At 42.5% G+C, this 5,000-nt stretch overlaps 1 long non-coding RNA gene across 3 annotated transcripts; it reads right to left on the bottom strand.

Moving 5' to 3' along the window:
- Positions 1-1,823: 1,823 nt before the first annotated feature.
- LOC123083230 (uncharacterized) lies at positions 1,824-4,650 on the bottom strand. Of its 3 annotated transcripts, XR_006439249.1 has the most exons (6): positions 4,257-4,650; positions 3,986-4,169; positions 3,334-3,458; positions 3,127-3,239; positions 2,793-3,043; positions 1,824-2,171 (listed from the first exon to the last, which is right to left on the bottom strand). It is a non-coding gene; the product is annotated as an uncharacterized lncRNA (long non-coding RNA). The 3 variants fall into 3 exon arrangements; XR_006439250.1 differs by lacking the exon at positions 3,334-3,458 and having other exon boundaries at positions 3,127-3,262; positions 4,257-4,646; XR_006439248.1 differs by lacking the exon at positions 3,334-3,458 and having other exon boundaries at positions 4,257-4,634.
- Positions 4,651-5,000: the final 350 nt, after the last annotated feature.

Consider the following 5,000-nt stretch of genomic DNA (forward strand, 5'->3'; position numbering starts at 1 on the left):
TTGAACACGAAAGCATCGGGCATGCTATATTAAAGTTTGTCATGCGTGATCTGTCCTTGTGCAGTCGTCTAGTGAATTACGTAAAGTCCTTCATGTTTGTAGATGAACGCACCGGGTATGCGGGATTAAAGTTCATTTAGTGGTGCTTTCAGTAAAGTCCTTCGTGTTTGAACACGAAAGCCCCGGGCATGCTATATTAAAGTTTGTCATGCGGCGATCTGTTCTTGTGAAATCGCCCAGTGAAGTACGTAAAATCCTTCATGTGTGTACACAAACGCACCGGGTATGCTGGATTAAAGTTCATTTAAGTGGGGTCTATCTATGTGCAATCGCCCGGTGCTTTTAGTAAGGGACATTTACATCTATGCCCTTAACTCGAACCCACTACTCAGTTTTGCCCCAAATTTTTAGGTATGCTCAGTTTTGCCCCTCCGCCGTTAGTGTCACTTATAGAAATGCCCTTTTGCGCCGTTACCATCTGGTCAAAGGACTTTGACCACCCAGAAAAAAATATCAAAAAAAAATCAAAAAAATCTGAAATTTTGTGGGATCGAAGATAGACATATCCGCAAGGCGCGTGCAAATTTGTGTGCCGTTCGGACACCCTGGGAGCTCGTGGCAAAGGAAATCATAAATTTTGTACACATGTGAACAGTAAATTTGAAAAAATAGAAACAAAAATCAGAAAAATATGAAATTTTGGGGAACTGAAGATACTTAGGTGCACAAGATGTGTGCATATTTTTGTTGTGTTTGGACATCGTAGGAGCTCGCGGAGAAAAAAATAAAGTTTAGCTCCTACGAGCTCCTACAGTCTCCTACGATGTCCAAACACAACAAAAATGTGCACATATCTTGTGCACCTAAGTATCTTCAGTTCCCCAAAATTTCATATTTTTTTGATTTTTTTTTCTATTTTTTTGAATTTACTGTTCACATGCGTACAAAATTTATGATTTCCTTTGCCACGAGCTCCCAGGGTGTCCGAACGGCACACAAATTTGCACGCGTCTTGCGGACATGACTATCTTCGATCCCACAAAATTTCAGATTTTTTTGATTTTTTTTGGTATTTTTTCCTGGGTGGTCAAAGTCCTTTGACCAGATGGTAACGGCGCAAAAGGGTATTTCTATAAGTGATACTAACAGCGGAGGGGCAAAACTGAGCATACCTAAAAATTAGGGGCAAAACTGAGTAGTGGGTTCGAGTTAGGGGCAGAACTGGAATTGGCCCTTTTAGTAAAGTCATTCGTGTTTGAACATGAAAACACCGGGCATGCTATATTAAAGTTTGTCATGCGGGGACCTATCCTTGTGCAATCGCCCAGTGAATTATGTAAAGTCCTTCATGTTTGTACATGAACGGTTCCGGGTATGCTGGATTAAAGTTCATTAAGTGGGGGTCTATCTTTGTGCAATCTCCCAATGCTTTCAGTAAAGTCCTTCGTGTTTGAACACGAAAGCATCGGGCGTGTATCCTTAAAGTTCTCATCTGCATGATTTTTTTGGTGCATCTTGTCAAGGGAAGCCATTTGCGAGATGACCATTTCCTGTGCAAAATAGAACAGTATGTCGATCTAGGCTATAGAAGCATAAAATATTTAGCAAAAGAACTGAACTTTAATGCGGGTTTGTACTGTTTCAAAAAAAGTTTCACTTGACATTGAAATATTTTCCATACATATGGTTGTTACCACAGTTATTTTAAAAAATTCACTCAAAAAAAATTCTTCAATTTTTCCAATAGTGGTCTTAAATGGCTAGAAAGAAAGTTTTATTCCCAGGCCAAGATCTCGGCAGGCTCACCGCACAAAATCCCAGGCTAGCACACACATCACCATACATTAATTGCGGGCTAAGTGTAAGAAAGTCTGTGATTTTTTTGTGTGGACACAAATTGATCCCAGCTAGCTCCACAACTTAAAAAATCCATACAAATATGTATAAACTGCATGGCATTGAGTCCATTGCAATAAGAGGGAAAAAAAGACAGCTAATGGTCTAGCAGAGAATCTGCAAGGCTGCTGATGTCGTCATCAGATCCATCCCTTGTGATGCTTGCCGATATATTCAGTCCATGTACACAAAAAAATCACCTCCAATCAAGAAAACAACACGGGAATCCAGTCTTGAAGTTATTCGCCTTTATTCATTACCATCCGGTACTGAATCTACATCCACGAACACATAGGACAAAAACGGAGATGTCAGCCGCAGAAGAAATGAAGACAACTATGACAAGTATGATCAGAATATGCACATTCTAATGACTTGGATCATAAGTGTCTGATTTGCATTGTAAAGAACACAATGATGAATTCAGAAAAATGAGGTTGGGTATCCTCATGTGTACATGTCAAGTATCAGTTATTGAATCCAATCGATCCTAAAGATTACCGTGTATCAAAAGTTTTGTCCCTCTTAAAAAATGTCCTACTGTACATGCCAATGCCCACCCCAATTTCTTCAGCACTATGGACCAAAAAGGACAACCAAAAACTATCAATATAAGTTACTGAACTAGCATGCCCAGATTCATGATTCTTTGACATGTGGATGAGAAATTTGGGCGAGGTTACTGTTACTGTCATCGCACTACATCTGCTCCAAATAAACGAACTTTTGACAGCAAACAACTGAACACGATACATCGATTATTAATGTATATGTCAATGCCGGTGATTATGTCCTGACTTTTGACAAGCTTGCCTACTTCTCCTCTTCAACTATATTTAACATTCATCAAGCCAAAAACTAAATACCAGAAACTTTTAGATTCAGCATGCTAGTACCTTTGACTCCACGGAACTGGAATGGGATGCGATTCAGGCTGGGCCTCTTCGGCGTCGTCAATATCTGGGACATTGGAGAAATCTGGCATAGCCTCCTGATCTTCAGGGGTTCCTGAATCTGTGGCACCATATTTCTCTCTATCTTGGCTTGAAGAAGGAGATTGGTTCTGGAAATTAGGATGGATGCGCTCTTCGCCCTCCTCCTCCTCCTCTAGCAATCCCAGATCTGGGACGCCCTCTGTTGCGGCCGGCTGGGAACAAAAGCCGCAAGATGAGGATTTTTGCCCGAGAAAATGCAAGAACGAAAAGGACGATCCACAAGACGATGAGATACCTGAAGAGGAGATCCGTGAATGACTCGTCACCGAGATTCATCGTTGAATCGTGAAGCAACCTAGGGAACCAGGCGCGTGGATGGGGAGGGTGTGGTTCGTCCGCTCGATGCAGCTGCGATTGGAATGAAAACGAATCTTTCTAATATAGTTAAAATGTGTTCATCACTCTGACTTTGATTCATAAGTAGTTGCAGTGTTTTGAATACCGTATGGGTAGATATATGTAACAACCAATTCTCCAAAATAATTAAACCATGTAGCATCAATAGGTATGCTGCTCATAAAAATGTCTTAATGCACATGCCGATGCCAATATTGACAGTATAAATGCCTGCAAAAAAGGCGGCAAAGTCTGACTATAAAATGTACTGTAACCAAGAGCCGAGTCTGACTATAAAATGTACTGTAACCAAGAGCCGAGTTTATGATTCCTTGACACAAAGCGAAAATTGTATCATATACTGCACCCCAAATAGACATGTTTATGATCGCTGATCATAACGGGATGTCTTGTAACATCAACCGACAACTCGCCAATAACAAAAATTCTGCTCCAAAATAAACAAACTTTTGACTGCAATCAACTGAGCATGATAAAAAAAAATCTCCTGTTCATGTCAATGTCATGTCCATGATAAAGACTGAACTGGTGATGCTTCCCTAATGTTGGTCCAGAAAAATATTTTACATGTGCACATTCATTAATCCTAAAAATAGAAACTGAACACGTCACTGGCCGTTCTAAGTTCGGCCTGCCCAGCATCCTCAAATCTTCATCAAGCCAACAACTTTACTGAAAAATCAGGACTAGTTCACTGAAAGTTGTATTCACAGAGGGGGGATCGATTGAGCTAGTACCTTTGAGGCCACGGAGTTGGAGTGCGCTGCGATTCAGATGGGGGTTCTCTGTGACTGTCGGTGTTGTCAAAATCTGGGACATGAACTTGAGATGCAGAACTTGAGGAAGGAGAATCGGTAACGCCATATGTCCCTCCACCCCCACAATCGTCGTCCTCCTCCCCTTCCTCTAGCAATGCCAGATCTGGGACACCCTCATGGACATGGCAAGATTCAGATTTGAGGAATTTGCCGGAGAAGACAAAGAAAGAAACAGAGGATTTTGTGAAACCTGAACAGGAGATCCGTGAATGACTCTGACTCCCCACCGAGATTCATTGGTGAATCATGAAGAAATCTTGAGATCCAGGCGCGGCGATGGGGAGGACGTGGTTCCGCCGGTCGATGCAGCTGCAGCTGCGTCGAATTTTGAATTGCATCCGGCTTGGATGGATGGGGCAGCCTGGTCACGGGGTAGTGGACGGGGAGGTAGGCGAGTGCGCTAGGCGCGACCGCGCGAGCGTAGGTAGGACGCCAGATACGATAGGACGTGTATTCACTTCGTATGGCGCTCAGAAAACTGAAATAGCCGAATCCGGGTAGGGCCATGTGGGCCAGGCTAGCGCCAATCCACAAGGTGCAGCGACGGCTCCGATAGAGAAAGAGTGTACATGCCAGTTAGGCAAGGCCTTATTCGTCGTATGTGTACATGCCGAGTTGTTTTACACGCTGGGATAGAGAAAGAGTGTTGCATGCAGCTCTGGTCCTGACACACACTGTTCACATCTCTCTCTTTTTTATTGACAAGACACTATTCACTCATGTGCGCTGCATGCAATGGAGCTCACTGCTGTCACTGCTGTCTCTGTTCTTTTTTATTACAAATGGTCTGACATGTCTGTAATCAACTGCATGTGGCTTTGTCTAACTTCACACATATCTCAAGAAACAGTACGTCAATGAATGACACAGATAAAAGGTGTTGTGTAGCTTGAGCTACAAAAACCACTCTCATAACATAGCTTGCGGAAATTTT

This window comes from Triticum aestivum, chromosome 4A (assembly GCF_018294505.1).
Source record: "Triticum aestivum cultivar Chinese Spring chromosome 4A, IWGSC CS RefSeq v2.1, whole genome shotgun sequence".
Lineage (NCBI taxonomy): Eukaryota > Viridiplantae > Streptophyta > Magnoliopsida > Poales > Poaceae > Triticum > Triticum aestivum.